The sequence below is a fragment of the Podarcis bocagei genome, assembly GCF_964188305.1.
Source record: "Podarcis bocagei genome assembly, chromosome: 3".
NCBI classification, from domain to species: domain Eukaryota; kingdom Metazoa; phylum Chordata; class Lepidosauria; order Squamata; family Lacertidae; genus Podarcis; species Podarcis bocagei.
Window position 1 is genome coordinate 73705106 of NC_138127.1, and position 18084 is coordinate 73723189.

Here is an 18084-nt window from a genome sequence, read left to right on the forward strand (position 1 = left end):
CATGTCATTTGAGGAAAGGAGGCAAAAGGAGAAAACTGACTAGAACAGAATACATTGATTTTGCTCTCGGATTGTCATGTACTTAATCCAACCACTCCTGACAACAATGAAAGCAACTCAAGAGCCTCAGATCTGTTGTCCTTTTGATATAAACTGGTTAACTTCTGCTTAACTCTAATTTAAATCAGGGATGGAGCACCTGTGGCCTTCCACATGTTATAGACTCCAGTTCTCATCAGCCCCAGCCAGCATGGCCAATGGCAGAGCCAGCCTGGGTGAAATGCTGCCTCAAGTGGCAGAAGTGCAAGAGGTGGCGCTCTGCATCCCCCGCCCTCTCTGTTACCGAGCGGGCAGCATTCTGGCACAGAGAAGCCAACTGAGCAGCAACACTTGGAGGAGCACCCCGGCTCCTACCGAGTTTGGTACAAACCAGGGGGATGGCAGTCGCAGTGGCAGAAGTAGGTCGTGGCACACAGGGCCAGGAGTCGCCAATTCCCATTTCACCACAGATTGGAAACCCCTTGTGTAAGCAGGCAAGCAAGCAAGCAAACAAACAAACAGCGTTCTGCACCAGTCAGGTTCATCATTCTTTTTTTAATTATCCAAATCAGTTCCGGGTCAGATACTAGCTTCAAAATATGGTTTGGCAATCAGTTTGGCCACTCTGAACTTGTTTTGAACTAGTTTAGAATATGTCATATAGGATCTAGATGAATTCAAGGACCCCACTATAAACGAATGTCAATATTATCGTTGTTTGCAGTTGCAATGCATTTCCAGTTAAATAACTATTACGAGAAATAAGTAACTTATGAAAAATTGTATTTTGATATGCTAGTTCAGCCTTTGCCAACTTGGTGCTCTCTAGATGGTTTGGACTGTAGCTTCATCCCCAGAGAGTACAGCTATCGGTGAAGGGTGTGCTAGTTCCATGTATGACTAACACTACATCCTGCAGAGTTTTGTCAATTATATGGCAAACAGAATGAGTGCTGAGCGTCCAAATATCTTTCCCACACTGGCTTGCATAGCAGAACCGGAAAATATAATTTGAGCTCATTTCAGGGATTTTTGTTTGTTTGCATGACTCCCAGCACTGAAGAACAGCAATCATGAGGCTATTTGATAAATCTGTGACACGATGATCCCATTTACAATTCTGTGTATAGTTTTGCTCATCCCATTTAAAAGTACGATGGAGTTAGGAAAGGGAGAGAATTTTTTATTTATCTAATATCGAATCAAGCGATAACCAACAACCAAAGATAGAAAAGGCATGTTTAATACATTGAGGAGGGAAGGAATGTTGAGTAGGATAGTGAAGCTTGGTTCTTTGACAGTGACTTATTCCTCTATCCCAGCCTTTGAGATTTCACACTGCATTCCTTATATGCCTCTGAAATTTCACAATGCATTTCTTGTGTACCTTTAATTCTCTTTTAGCAGCTGCAAATTGCAGAAAAGAAAGCTGAATAATGAGCCCAATGTTTTATCCTTTGCTTACCAGAGGTTGCCAACCTTTTTGAGCCAAAAAGTGTTGTGGGTACTGGTCACAAAATGACTGCTGTGGGGGCATAGCACAACATAATGGCTGCAGTGGGTGCATGACGTAACAACAGCCACGTCTTAAAGAGAGGGGGGAAACCAGGGACTCAGCTATACTGCTGCAAATAAAATGTTTTAGGTGTGTTTTAAGTGCAATATACAACATGACACTAGATGGGGATGGTGAGCCTTCTAGAAATTTCAAATTTCAATTTCAATGGATAACCAGCCTAATTTTTTTTAAAAAAAGCATTTTCAGAATGGTTTTTATATGTGTGTAGATTCCAGGACCCCAAAATGGTATGGTCATGCACTCCACCCGAGGGAGCAGCTTCATCTCCCACCTTCAGAACAAATAGAGGGGTGGGCATACCACCCTGGGAACCAATGAAATGTGGGCATGTTCAAGGGGTGTCTTCAATGCAGGGGTTGCTGAGGGAGTGCAAACTGGAACTGAGCAGGAAGAGCAAATAATCTCTTTTTTGTACGCCACATTGTCAACCCCTGATTTATGCAGAGTCACAAAATAAACAGTCTTCGTATAACATAATTTGTATAGTCCATAACATAAAACATAGGCTTTATTTATAAAATAAATAACAAGTAACTGTTTCATGGGAGTAAAGAAGCTATCAACTTCTTTTATTAGCTTCTTTTTATTAGCTTCCTAAAGCAGGAGAGTTCAGGGGGCCTGGCTGTCTTTTCTCACTTTCTCTTGCCGTTGCTTTGAATTTGTAGAGCGAAACAAACACCATGTCCCACAGTGGCAGGGGTGTGTGACAGGGCCGGTTACACAATGGGAAACCACATTTCTAACTCCGTGTGAGCTGTCATTCCAACCTTTCTGTTGCGGCCATGACGGTAACGTGAGGAGAAAAGGTCCTATTGTTCGCAGGCCTCCCTTGAAGCGATTTCGTGTGGTGACTGAAGTGACTCTTATACCACTGTCTACAGGAGGTGATGGAAATGACATGCCCCAAATGTCACCTCTGCAGCAGTTAGACTGGGAAGCCTAATGCAGTTTTATCTGTCTGTCTACACACACACACACACACACACACACACACACACTGCACGTCTTTTATCTCAGAGCCCTTAGTCGGGCCTAGCACTTTGTTTTACATTGTGTACCATACAATACAACTTGTAGTCGTTCTGCTTCAGCAACAATAAAAATACATATGTGAAATATATTTGCCCTTTAACAAATTTCATTTCATTCCATCAGTGCAGAATTCACTTTCTTCATATGCTTTCAAGTGTACGTTGTCCTGATTGCCACTCTGGACAGGATTCAACTAATGAGCCCTATCAGTGGAAGCCCTGTGCAACGACTTCCACTTGCACAAGGGGGCTTTGCCCCTACCCAAAATTGGCTTAGGGTGGGGTGGGGGAGGTCAGAACAGCACACAGGGAGGAAGGGGGGTTTGCTCCATCTGGCAAGCCAAACCTGTTGGATAACCAGCCTCATATAGCCAGCATGCTTAAGTCAAATTAATGCATAAATGGGTTAATGCCATAGAGTAAGCTTTCCTGCCATGCTTAGGTCACTCCTGTTCATCTTGGGTGGAAGGTAATCAAGCCTATTATTTCCCTTCAGTCTCCCAGGAAGCTTAGTGTGTAAAGAAGTCTGAGTTGGTTGCTCCAAGCTCAGGCTGCATGGCTTTCACTAGCCATTCTTGTGGTCCTATAGCAATAATTTTAGAACTTTCACCACTACAACTGAGCAAAATTTTACTGCATGTGTTTTATGACTGCTGTATGGAAAAGCACATGAATCTGACCATTCAATAGTTTGTAAGTAATTTTTTACTTGCCAAATGTGCTCTTTTTCTATGCTACCGGGAAAAGGGGAACTCTGGAAGGAATTTAAAAGGGCATATTTTAAGGTCTAATAGCCCATATTTCCACATTTTACTTTGCTGCATATTCTGTGATTTTTAAATCTCTGCTGTGGTTGTCTCACCCAAGAGAAGTTGCCCCAATCTTGGATCTTGGAACACAGGAATTATCCTTTTGTACCTATTTTTTTTCCCTTGCCACCAACAGAACCATCATCTTAACACAACGTTTTATACTTCCCTCTGTCTCGATGCTCATTGATCAAAAGGAGCAACCATTTTGTAAATAGTGTATATCACTCAGATGTGGCCAGTGTGGTTCTTTAGCTCACACCGGGCTCCCCGTCAGTTGAATGCTTTGTCTTATTTCTGGGAAATGTACTGAGTGGAACCGAAGATCTGCTTTTGTTTATTGATTGCCCTGTTTCCAGAGCAATCAGCTGCTAATCTCACCCTCTCTTTTTCTGGAACATGAGCTGTATTTTTGTCTTATGATGGGAAATATACATGATTACTTTCTGCCAAATATAAGTACTTAAGGTTGCATACCTCACCCCACTCAGGTTGCTACTGCCTGCTCATACAGCCCCCAAACAGGACATTCAGGCATGGAGGGCATGGGGTGCAGGGATTAGAAGGGGCTGAGCCAGCCGAGGATCCCCTGGAACCTGAGTGAGCCCTACTGCGGATGGCATCGGGCCTGAGTGTAGTGCTAGTGCATAAATATGTCTCCCCCCCCCCCACCTTCTTTCCTGGCTGGCAGTGGTACTTCTGCTTCTCCATTAAGCCCCACTGCTGCCTGGCTGGGGTTTGGATTGAATAAACACGTCAATGATTGCTTTTCTCAGCAAAGCAACACAAATAAATCCTTTATTCTCTAGAGGCTTGAGCACCATGTAAACACGTTGCTTTTTTTAATCCAGTCGTTCCCTATGGACATGTAAATTATATTGTACACTTTTTTCTGAGAGGTATGACTGACTTCAATTAAGGGAGATGCTTTGCATGTGTGAAAGGAGACGCACGGAAAGCTGCTGAATGAAGTCTGCATGGGAGTTTCGTGTGTCCGATGAAGTTCACACAGGGTATAGACTGATAGGACAGGATGCAATATCCCAAAGACCTTTCGTTTGCAAGGCTCCAAACCTGTAGCTATTTCCAATGCCATGTGGCACATGAGAGTAAAATAAAGCTGCAGTTTATTACTGTAACCCACTTTCTCTCCCAGAAATTCCCTGTTAGCTAGAGAATACTGGGGTTGATGACAGGGAAGAATGCCACGGCTCCTAAAATAATGTGAAATGCCTTCACTTTGCCCGTTCTGTGTTTTCCAAAAGGAGGTGCAAAGGAGGGAGAATGGGCAAAGGCCAGAATTTATTTGACAGAAAAGAGGGAAGCAAGCAAGAGGAACAACTGAGGAAGGCACCGTATTTTTCGCTCTATAAGACACACCAGAACATAAGACGCACCTAGTTTTTGGAGGAGGAAAACAAGAAAAAAAAATATTCTGAATCTCAGAAGCCAGAACAACAAGAGGGATCACTGCGCAGCGAAAGCAGCAATCCCTCTTGCTGTTCTGGCTTCTGGGATAGCTGCGCAACCTGCATTCGCCCCATAAGATGCACACACATTTCCTCTTACTTTTTAGGAGGGAAAAAGTGAGTCTTATAGAGCAAAAAATACGGTATGTACTTGCAGGTAAGTTGGTAAGTCACAAAACAGAATCTGGAGTCCAATGCCTAAGTAAGCCATAGGTGAGCAATTAATTTCTTAGGTCTGTCTCACTACAGTTGTACCTTGGAAGTCGAATGGAATCTGTTCCGGAAGTCCGTTCTACTTCCAAAGCACGGCTTCTGATTGGCTGCAGGAAGCTCCTGCAGCCAATCAGAAGCCATGGAAGCCCCGTCGGATGTTCGGCTTCCAAAAGAACATTCAAAAACTGGAACACGCACTTCTGGTTTTCGATTGTTCAGGAGTTGAAACATACGAGTTCTGGGGCGTTCGAGAACCAAGGTACGACTGCACACACTTCTGTACTGAGGTGTAACTCTAGGTGTCTCTATCACTTCAGCAGCTGTGGAACTTCTGTTGGATAATCGCTGCATGAGGGTAGAAGACAGCAGCTGTTTTCTCCTCCATCAACTTCTGTGGCTATTTTTTTATTTTTTATTTACTTTCTCTCTGTAGTTGCCTTCAGTCTTTCTTTCCTCTCTTGCTCTCTTGAGAACTCTCCCCTCATTTCCTTGGATCAAACTATTCTACCCCCTCCTAAGGTTCAGACAGGGTTTGCTCCAGTCACCCCACATGGGGGGGGGGCTAAAGGATGGAAGGTCAAGAGAGATGAGCCCAAAAAGATTTCCCGTGACAAGAAGTTCCACAATCTAGGTGCAACCACAGCAAAGGCCCTCTCCCATATTTCTATCTCCTGTCTTTCCACCATGGTGATTTATGAAGTCACTCCCATCCCATTTAATCTACGCAAAGTAGGTGACTGGTCCAAGGTCAGTATACTTTGTGAAGATTTTAAAGTAGGTCTCCTCAGTCCTAGTCCAACACCGTAAACAGTACCACACAATGCTTGTGTGTGACTTCAAGTTCTCTGGGTGAATTTGTTTAGTCAAAATGTACATGAGGGATATTTCCTGGAAAGTTTCACAAGATGTGCAAGATTTCCATATAGTATCCGTTCCTGAACTGGCTTGAATACAGCTATTGTCCTGGTGTTCCAAAGCAGCAAAAAGCTGTTTAGCAGCTAGATGGAGTCATTGGCTTGTAAATCGCCTCAGAGCCTTATTGTTTTTCCTTCAATTTACACATACTGAGAAAATTCAAGTGATGCCTTAAGTAGGTATTTAATCATTGGCTCAATTATACATTATTAAGAATTTATATATCTCCATGGATATCACTGAAAAAGGGTAAAAGGGTCAAGATAGAATAGCTATGTGATTTTATTCTGAAGACTGCTGAGGGAGTTGTGAACTGTGGTTGCTTCATCAGTATATTAGAGGTCTCAGAAATGAGGTGAGGCCCAGAATGATGCAGGGATGACACCTTGTTCTATGGTGTGAGTTCTCTGATATGTAAAGGGAGAGGTGGAATTACTGTCCCTTAGGTGCACTGGAAATGGAACCTAGGGATGCCCTAGGACTGGTGTGGGGAATCTGTGACCCTCCCAATGTTGTGGAGGGTATACAGTGTACCTCAGGTTAAGTACTTAATTCGTTCTGGAGGTCCGTACTTAACCTGAAACTGTTCTTAACCTGAAGCACCACTTTAGCTAATGGGGCGTCCTGCTGCTTCTGCGCCGCCGGAGCATGATTTCTGTTCTCATCCTGAAGCAAAGTTCTTAACCTGAAGCACTATTTCTGGGTTAGCGGAGTCTGTAACCTGAAGCATATGTAACCTGAAGCGTATGTAACCCGAGGTACCACTGTAACTTCCATCATTCCTGATCACTTGGCTGGGGCTGATGGGAGATGGAGTCCAACATCTCAAGAGCTACAGGCTTTAAGTGTGTTTCTTTTTTATTTTAATTTTATTTATTTTGTTTAAATAAGTAGTACAGACAAAAAACAACAGCAAAAAATAAAGAAAATTGGATTGAATACAATCCAAAAATATTGAAAGCAAATATTACATACTTATCATATAATACTCTCCCCCCCCACGTGCAGCTTCCTTCCACCACAATTCGACTCCTTTGAATCTCTATTTCCAAACTTTATCTTTGCATTCTCCAAATGTATCATTCTTTGTATTTATTTTATCTCTTCTCTTTTCCAAATCATAGATATACTTTACATTTTTATTCTAGGCATATTAGTATATCTTTCTTAGAACAATATTTTAACATATAATCTTAAAAACATTTCCATTCCCTTTTTAATTTTGACTGATTTGACTGATATCTTATGATTGAGGTTAGCTTTGCCAGTTCTAAATATTCATTTAATTTGCAAATCCACTTCTCTTTTGAGGGCAAGATTTGAGATTTCCATTTAGAAGCAATCACTACCCTGGCTGCCGTAGTTGCATATAGATAAATTCTTTTTTCCACTTGCGGTATACCTTTTCCTATCAAGCCTAGGAGAGATGCCTCTGGTTTTTTAACAATTGGGATTTTCAACATTTTCTTTAACTCCTCATGTATTATTTCCCAAAATTTCTTAATCTCCTCACAACCCCACCACATCTGTATTGTTGTTCCTGCTTCTTTGTCACATTTCCAACAGAGGTTGGATTTCAATTTATAGATTTTGGCCAGCTTAACTGGTGTTAAATACCACCTGTGAAGCATTTTAACAAAATTTTCTTTAATCGTTTAAGAGGCGGTAAATTTTATATCCTCTCGCCAGAATTTCTCCCGTTGCTCTAAGTTTAAGTGTGTTTCAAGGTCAGGTAGACACTTCAAGAAAGACCACCTAACTTCAACGGCAGGAACATCTGGAGTGGAACAGTTCCATGTAGGAGGAGGGTTCTTTAGATATCTGGGTCCTATGCTCTTGACTGCCTTTCTGGACCAATACCAAATTTCTGGTTACTTGGCACTGTTTTATCAGCTTGGTCAGGACAATGCAGCATCTTGGCAGTCTCAAGGCTGTCCTATTGAGACATCAGCCATCCCTTCCTATTGCTGCATCCAAATTAGTCTGCTCTCTCATACTAAGGTCAACAACTCACACATTTCTCCTTATGCCCTTTGTCCCCAATGCTGATTAGCTATTACTACCCATCTTGGTTATACATGACTCCTTGCCTGCCCTCTCTCATTGCTGCTGTTAACCCCTGCTTTTTTGCCTGGCTATCTCTTTCTTTCCAGTAGCACCAGATGCTTCATGATTTCTTTGTCCTCTGTTGTTTGCAAGCTGTAGAACCGCATGCTCCGTCGGGGCGATGGTGAGGAGAGAGAAAAGAAAGAGCCTGCATCTGTTATAAATGGCAATCGTCTAGGGATGCCTAGTGGTATAACCAGCCATGAAAGAGAATGTTTATCAAGATTAAAAGCTCCATTATCCTTATCACACAGAACCCAAGAAGGTCAACCAGATTACAAGCTGAAGGAGGTGATGATGATTCCTTTAGAATCTGAACCCGCTGCTAAGATAAACCTTTTAAAGATATATGTGATACAATACTGCAAGCACATCATTCAAAACAGATTTTGCATTCCTTACTATGGCAAAAACCCTCCAGCACAACTGGGAATGCTGGAGAAGAATGTAAATGTCCAAAAGGAATATTGGGCCCCTTTTGGAATGATTTCTCCCCAATACTAGTAAGACAATGACTGGGCATTGCTCTTTATGTCATGGGAGGGGCTGTAGCTCAGTGGTGAAGCATTTGCCTTGCATCCAGAAGGTCTCACGTTCAACCCCCAACATTTCCTGGTGGGGCTGGAAGAAACAATGGCCTGAAACCCAGGAGAGCTGCTGGCAGCCAGTGTAGATAATATTGAGCAAGATGGAGCAATGGAGCTTATACATGTTCCTATATCATTCTCATCTCATAGCAACTGTTCTTTGATATCAATACCAGCTTGATTGCAGAGTTGTGTGTTCATATCTCCATAAATAAAGTGTTTTTAAAGGCAGAAAATAAAATAACCCAAATGTCGTCTTTTAAAAACACTTTTGTGGATTTATTTTGCTTGAATATTCTCTCTCTCTCTGTTGTGTACTAAGCTTGGATCCTAGAACAATAGGCAGGTAGGATCCTAGAATGCAGCAAGTGATTGGCTTGCAGGAGAAGACCAATCAGGCTCCAGGAGGAAGTTAATCAGCCTATTAGGCTGCTAGGATCCTAGAATGCAGCAACTGATTGGCCTGCAGGAGAAGACCAATCAGGCTCCAGGACGGAAGCAAAATCAGCCAATCAGACGGGACTCATTGTGTAAATAATATATATAAAAGCCTGAGGTTTGGGGGGGAATTCAACTACTGTTTTACAAGCTGCAATAAAGAGCATGAAATCACTGCAGGACTCTGAGTATATTTCACTTTCTCAAGCATGCTCTCATCACCTACCACCTCATTTTCTGTTTATGATAATCTACTACTTTTAGTGCTCCAAACTGTTCAGATTTCCATTTCATAGCAGTATCATAGCATTCCACTGACTGTCCTTCACATCTGGGTTAAATACAGCTCCCCCCCCCCCCATTTGTCATAAGTCTTCCCCCTGTAAGACTGTTAAGGCCTGCTTTGGAAGAGTGCCCAGTCACCTTAAGACTATTTCATAGAATCATAGAATCATAGAATCATAGAGTTGGAAGAGACCACAAGGGCCATCGAGTCCAACCCCCTGCCAAGCAGGAAACACCATCAGAGCACTCCTGACATATGGTTGTCAAGCCTCTGCTTAAAGACCTCCAAAGTAGGAGACTCCACCACACTCCTTGGCAGCAAATTCCACTGTCGAACAGCTCTTACTGTCAAGAAGTTCTTCCTAATGTTTAGGTGGAATCTTCTTTCTTGTAGTTTGGATCCATTGCTCCGTGTCCGCTTCTCTGGAGCAGCAGAAAACAACCTTTCTCCCTCCTCTATGTGACATCCTTTTATATATTTGAACATGGCTATCATATCACCCCTTAACCTCCTCTTCTCCAGGCTAAACATGCCCAGCTCCCTTAGCCGTTCCTCATAAGGCATCGTTTCCAGGCCTTTGACCATTTTGGTTGCCCTCCTCTGGACACGTTCCAGTTTGTCAGTGTCCTTCTTGAATTGTGGTGCCCAGAACTGGACACAGTACTCCAGGTGTGGTCTGACCAGAGCAGAATACAGTGGCACTATTACTTCCCTTGATCTAGATGCTATACTCCTATTGATGCAGCCCAGGATTGCATTGGCTTTTTTAGCTGCCGCGTCACACTGTTGGCTCATGTCAAGTTTGTGGTCAACCAAGACTCCTAGATCCTTTTCACATGTACTGCTCTCAAGCCAGGTGTCACCCATCTTGTATTTGTGCCTCTCATTTTTTTTGCCCAAGTGCAATACTTTACATTTCTCCCTGTTAAAATTCATTTTGTTTGTTTTTGCCCAGTTCTCTAATCTGTCAAGGTCGTTTTGAAGTGTGATCCTGTCCTCTGGGGTGTTAGCCACCCCTCCCAGTTTGGTGTCATCTGCAAATTTGATCAGGATGCCCTTGAGTCCATCATCCAAGTCGTTGATAAAGATGTTAAATAAGACCGGGCCCAAGACAGAACCCTGTGGCACCCCACTAGTCACTCTTCTCCAGGATGAAGAGGAACCATTGATGAGCACCCTTTGGGTTTGGTCAGTCAGCCAGTTACAAATCCACTGAGTGGTAGCAGAGTCAAGACCGCATTTTACCAGCTTCTTTACAAGAATATCATGGGGCACCTTGTCAAATGCCTTGCTGAAATCAAGATAGGCTATATCCACTGAGTTCCCTTCATCTACCAGGCTTGTAATTCTGTCAAAAAATGAGATCAGGTTAGTCTGACATGACTTATTTTTCAGAAATCCATGCTGACTATTGGTGATCACAGCATTCCTTTCTAGGTGCTCACAGACTGTTTGCTTAATGATCTGCTCCAGAATCTTCCCTGCTATTGATGTCAGACTGACTGGGCGGTAATTATTTGGGTCCTCTCTTTTCCCCTTTTTGAAAATAGGGACAACATTTGCCCTCCTCCAGTCTGCCGGGACTTCGCCTGTTCTCCAGGATTTCTCGAAGATGACTGCCAGTGGTTCTGAGATCACATCTGCCAGTTCTTTTAATACTCTTGGATGCAGTTCATCTGGCCCTGGAGACTTGAATACATCTAAACTAGCCAAATATTCTTGTACTGTCTCCTTAGTTATTCTGGGCTGTGTTTCCTTTGCTGAATCATTTGCTCCAAATTCTTCAGGTCGGGCATTGTTTTCTTTATCGGAGAAGACTGAGGCAAAGAAGGCATTGAGGAGTTCAGCCCTTTCTGTGTCCCCTGTTTGCATTTCACCATCTTCTCCTCTGAGTGACCCCACTGTTTCTTTGTTCTTCCTTTTGCTACGAACATACCCATAAAAGCCTTTTTTGTTGCTTTTAACCTCTCTAGCAAGCCTGAGTTCATTCTGTGCTTTAGCTTTTCTGACTTTGTGTCTACACGTTCTGGCTATTTGTTTGAATTCCTCTTTGGTGGTTTCCCCCCTTTTCCATTTTTTGTACACATCCTTTTTTAATCTTAATTCAGTTAAAAGTTCTTTAGATAGCCACCCTGGCTTCTTTAGGCACCTTCCATGTTTCCGTCTCATTGGTATTGCCTGACGTTGTGCTTTTACTATCTCCATCTTAACAAACTCCCAGCCATCATGAACTCCCTTTCCTTTTAGTATTGCTGTCCATGGGATCTCACCCAGCACTTCCCTAAGTTTTATGAAGTCGGCTTTCTTAAAGTCAAGAAATTGAGTCCTAGTATGCTTGGCTGCTCCTTTCCGCTGTATAGTAAACTTCAGAAGAGCATGATCACTCGCGCCTAATGATCCTTCCACTTCTACCCCACTAACCAGGTCATCAACATTGGTTAGGACCAGATCTAAAATGGCTGTTCCTCTTGTTGCTTCTCCCACTTTCTGGACAATGAAGTTGTCTGCAAGGCCAGTGAGGAATCTGTTTGACCTTATGCTCTTGGCTGAGTTTGACGTCCAACAAATATCCGGGTAATTGAAGTCCCCCATTACTACTATCTCCCTTCCTTTTGCATGCTTGGCCATCTGTTCCAGGAAGGCATCATCTATGTCCTCCGTTTGGCTTGGGGATCTATAGTAAACTCCCACAATGAGGTCTCTGTTATTCTTCTCTCCCTTAATTTTGACCCAAATGCTCTCACTTTGGCTTTGAGGTTCTAAATCTTGGATCTCTTCACAGGTATACACATCCCTGACATATAACGCCACTCCTCCTCCTTTCTTGTCTGGTCTGTTTCTCTGAAATAGATTGTATCCCCCCATTATTACATTCCAATCGTGGGACTTATCCCACCAGGTTTCAGTGATGCCTATTATGTCATATTTAGTTTGCTGTACCAAGAGCTCAAGCTCATCTTGTTTATTTCCCATGCTTTGCGCATTAGTGTACAGACATTGAAGTCCATTAATCATTCCCCCGTGTCTCTTATTTAAGGATTTTTTTTATTTGTATTGTCTCACATTTATTTATCAACCTGCACACACACAAAAACCTTACTTGGGTATGTATTATTGTGTTCTTGCCTTTTCAAAAACAAACAAACAAACAAACAAACAAACAAACAAACAAAAGCCCATGCCTTTTCAGTGAGAAAAAAAGACTTGCCTTTTAAAATGCCCAATGTGAAACAAGGCACTTCAAATAACTACAGTTGCATGTTTCTGTTCCATGAGCTGAAAATGCACCATTTGTTGATGAGAGCATCACTTGCCATCGTCCCATTGTGTTCTGGTTAGTGGAATAATGAACAGTAGACATCAAATTCCAAAGCCTAAGAGTGAAGGCAACGAATGAAGATTTTTCTTCTCTTGCTGTATTTTGAAACCTCAATGATCCTCCGCTTAGGTTAGCCAATATGGCACCCCCTTCCCAATGTTTTGTACTACAACTCCTGTCAGTCCCACACAGCAGGGCCAATTGTCAGATATGATAGTAGTTGAAATCTGAAACAGCAAGAGGGCACCACATTGGCTACCCCTACTCCCTGGGAGAAGCCCCTGGCTCAGTGGTAGAACATCTGTTTTGCATGCAGAAGGTCCTAAATTCAATCTATGGCATCTCCAGGAAGGGCTGTAAAAGACCTTTGCCTGAAATCTTGGAGAGCAGCTGCCAGGTAGTGTAAGCAATATGGAGCTAGATGCACCAATGGTATGACTCAGTACAACTGGATAGCTCAGCTGGTTAGAGCATGGTGCTGATGATGCCAAGGTTGCCAGTTTGGTCCCCATATGGGACAGCTGCATATTCCTGCTTGCAGGAGATTGGACTAGATTATAGTCAGGGTCCCTTCCAATTCTATGATTCTAGGATCCTTCAGCCTATGATCTATGTGCTGTGCTTTGATTTTCAGAAACAAAGGTTGCCATGGCTTATTTCTGGCTTTTTGGCTTTCTTTTTAGCAACTGTTTTTCAGTGTTACCGATCTCATCTATCTATCTTATTATGTTGTGTTCCAAGGCCTCTTCACACCCTGTGAATGCAATTACAATCCCATGCTTTATTTATAAGCAAGACAAAGAACACTTCCCTCTATATTATCTCAGCTGGACTCACTTTGCTTCAACCTCTGGTTTCTATTTCACTTTGAATGCTCATCTTTGCTTTTTGTCTCTCCTTCTGGAAGCTACTCCTGATCATGTTAGCTTATTAGGCCTTAATCCTTGCAAAACAGCAGAAGAGTCTTTATTAGGCTTATTATGTGTGTGTGTGTGTGTGTGTGTTCTTAGCATCCATTGCGAAAAGTGTTTTCTGCTTCTTCAGCTTTGTAATTTCAGAGCTTGTTCGAAAATGAGGGGACCACTTACCGTGGCTTGAATTTTGCACAAAGCAGAGGGAGTGATGCTATTTCCCCTCTTCTTAAACTAGCATTTCTATAGTTAGCCATTGCTTTTAACACCCTCCACATCTCCAGTTGTGAGCCACAGGTTCCCTGTTGCAGAAGTTAAAGGCTGTTGCACTTTTAACCCGACCAGAGTTTGAGCACATCAAATTATTTAAAAAGCAGGGCCCAGCTCCAAAAATGTACAAAGTAATCAGGGCTGGATGAAGACATTTTATTGTTAAAGTGAGAGACAAGATGTTGCCTTGCCACACTGTATATCTAAGCTAACCAGATTGGCAGTTGCTTACTTAAGAAGATCAGAAGACTGCTGAATCTGGCCAAGGATCCATCTGCTCCAACAACCTGTTTTCATCTTATCAACCAAATGCCCATGGGAAGTCTACCTGTCAGGGACTGGACTGAGGAAGAATGGTGGGACCCCGCCCCCCTCTCCTGAACCTTCCCAAGGACAGGAGGACAGTATTGATTTAGAACAGTGGTTTGCAGAGGGGCATAGTTCAGAAGGCAGAAGCTGGGAAATACAGGAGGGGAAACAGCTAGCAGAAGAAACACTGGAAGAGAGAGAGTTAACAGGTTCACTGTCTTTAGAAGGCATTCATGACCCCCCCCCTTTGCCTAAGACTAGATGGGCTTTGAGAGTGATAGAACAGAAAGTGCAGTGGCAACAAGCTCAGATTTCCTGACGTAGGAGTGACGTAGATTAATGGGAACGGAGGGGGTGAACCTTCATTGGGAACAACACCATTTTTTTAGGGAGAGAGATCTCTCACTGTGATTATTAAAGAAACTATCTAGTGAGAATGCTCCTTTCATTTGATCTGCTTATTTACTGCCACCTGGGGAGGGATCCAATTCCCTGAAGCCTGACACTACCTTTGTTTGAAACTCTGTCCTGCCATGTGGTAGCCCAAATCCTCCTGATCCAGTGTATGTGGAAGGCATTGAGACATAATTCCTGATGGTTGTAAGTTGCCCAGGGCTCACTTCCATAAAGTAGCGTGCTCAACACGTGAGCCTGGTAGACCTTCATCTTGGTATTGGACATTAACATCACATTCTCCCATACCCCTTGGTGTGGGGGAGGGGGAGCCATTGCAATAGCTCCTTTGTCAAATGCACTTGTCGAGCTCAGTGTTACTGGTTATGTGATGGCCTGGGATTCCGATTCGGAGGATGAAACAGAGGAATCCCAGCCTGCACAGGAGTCCCCGCCTCCAGGGCCGGCTGAACTGGGGCAAGGCCTAGAGGCTGAAGAGCCTGCACCTGTGGCAGTGCAGCAGGAGCTGGCCCCAGGTGAAGTCCTCCTGGCCCCAGAGGGGCCTGATGACTCAGTGGCCACAGGTGAGCCTCCTCCAGGGCCCAGTAACCCTTCGGCCTCTCCTGATCTGCAGAGGCTTAGGGCAGAGAGGCGAAGGGAACTAGTTGCCCCCAGGAGGAGTGCTCGCCTTAAGGCCAGAGTAGGCGGGGCTCCTGGGGGTCGGGACCGCCCCTGACCTTAGAAGAGGATAAAAGCCCACTCATCCCGGCCCCAGGTTGCGGGAGCAACGTCGTTGTTGGCTTCGGGCCTTCCTGTGATCCTGATCCTTGCTCGGCCTCCTGTTCCTGACTAACCGGTACTCCTGTTCCCTGCTCGGCTTCCTGTTCCTGACTATCCAGTACTCCTGTTCCCTGCACGGCCTCCTGTTCCCGACCATCCGGTGTTCCTGCTACCTGCTCAGCCTTCCGTTCCAGCGTTCCTGTTCCCCGCCCGTCTCTCTGCATCGGACCTCGCCCCGCTTCGTGTGGACTCTGCTACACTCACGGTACCTTACCCCCGGGACCAGCACAGGTTATGGTGGAACCCAGGTAGACAAAATTGTTGACCACTTCAAGCATGTGGTCAGCACATATTGCTTGCATATGTTGTTGTTGTTGTTTAGTCATTTAGTCGTGTCCGACTCTTTGTGACCCCATGGACCAGAGCACGCCAGGCACTCCTGTCTTCCACTGCCTCCCGCAGTTTGGTCAAACTCATGCTGGTAGCTTCGAGAACACTATCCAACCATCTCGTCCTCTGTCATCCCCTTCTCCTTGTGCCCTCCATCTTTCCCAACATCAGGGTCTTTTCCAGGGAGTCTTCTCTTCTCATGAGGTGGCCAAAATACTTGAGCCTCAGCTTCAGGATCTGTCCTTCCAGTGAGCACTCAGGGCTGATTTCCTTCAGAATGGATAGGTTTGATCTTCTTGCAGTCCATGGGACTCTCAAGAGTCTCCTCCAGCACCATAATTCAAAAGCATCACTTCTTTGGCGATCAGCCTTCTTTATGGTCCAGCTCTCACTTCCATACATCACTACTGGGAAAACTATAGCTTGCATATGCTCTGTGCTAAACACATGGAGGTCACACATAAGGCCTGCCACTGTGACCCCAATCCACTGCCCCCCCTACTTTCAGAAGATTGTGTCTGGTCATGTGTGTTTCTGCCCCCCTTTCAGAAAATTGTTTCTGGTCACATGTGTTTGGCTTTACTCATCCCAAGTTCTGTGAGACTTCCTAGTGAATGAATTGAGGACAGTAGCCAATGGTATTTAACTGCACATTGTAGTCCCATCAATTTGAATGTGACTCAGTCTTATCTAGGCACTAAACAGGTGTCAACAGAGTCCATGTGTTCAAGGAGCAGTACAGGCTTCCCTCCCCTTCTCCGCGCATCTAAAGTAGTGCATAATTCAGACATTTCCACACAGGCTTTAAATGCAGCCACCCCATTTTCAGGTCTCTGTTTTTCCTGTCGAAAAGGGCAGGAGAAAGATAATAGAAATTGGGCTTCTGCACATGTGAGCCTTGTGAGTCTATCGAGCTTACTATAGTGAGCCTATACTGCTTCTTCATCTCTCACACAAGATGACAACAAGGGACTGAATCAGGCTCAGCCATGCCTAGCTTTGCCGGTTTGCTCTCAAAACAGTTTTCACGGCACACTGAACTTTTTTATTTGTCTTAATAATACCCAATATCATTGCTACTCTGTGCAGGTGATGCGGTTTTATTATTCCAGTACCATCTCAGCAATGAAAGATTAATTCATTTTAGTTTCCATTTGACCTTTAATTATAGGGAAACAGAAATCACGGTATTTATTTCACATCTAAAGAAAGTCATCTGCTGAAATGCTAATAGGCAAGTTGAGAAATGATCTTAAATTGGCTCGCATCTTTCTCCCAAAGAGACATCTGATTCTCCTTTCAAATGAAGGCCACATTAACCAAATATCAAATATGTGGCTTTGTGTGTGTGTGTGTGTGTGTGTGTGTGTGTGTGTGTGTGTGTGTTCCATATTTTTAAACCAGAGGATTCCTGGCAGCAGTGTTAAACAATAACTCCATTGGCTGATAAGGAAATGGCACATGACACACAGCTATAATGTTAAATTAATTATAAGGCTTTTGGCGTGGTGCCATTAAAATTTCAGACGAGGTGTTTAGCTAATATCTCTGCAGGCTAGCCCTTAAAAGGGATTCAGTGGTGATTACCGTGCAGAAGAAAAGCAGGCTAACATAGACACATGGAATCAGGAGGGACCACAAGGGTCACCCAGTCCAATCCCCTGTAATGTAGGAATCGTTTATCCAACATGGGGCTCAAACCCATGACCCTGAGATTAAGAATATCATGATCTACCAGTCATTAACCAGATTGTTCATTTCCTTGTTTCCTCTCTCCCTCTCGTCCCCCTCTCTCTGTGTGTAGAATGTGCATCTGTGTATACCTAGCACTTCCCCCCCCCCAGCCGGAACTCATGGGGAGGACAGGAGGAAAACCAGCACTGCAACAGCTACTCTTCCATTGGTTGATGGATGAGGCTGGGTTAGTCTGCTCCTTGCCAGGTGATGCAGCCTTCTGGTGGGCCTTGGTGCCTGTTGGGATATTCCATTCCACCTTAAGGAACAGGCATGATTGTTGTGTGTCACATCCCTGTTTACACTCCAGCACAGCTTGCTGGGAACTTCCGTTTGTGTATAGCTTTTGCTTTAGCTGTCTCTCGAAGATAAGACATGTTTCCTTTCGTCCTGATGTACGCTGAATAAACTGCTTGTAAATATGCTCACACAGCCTCTCCTGCCACTTCTGTTGTGTAGCGTTTTCTCTGCTGTGTAGCGTGCCCTAGCTTCTGAAGCTCAAGATG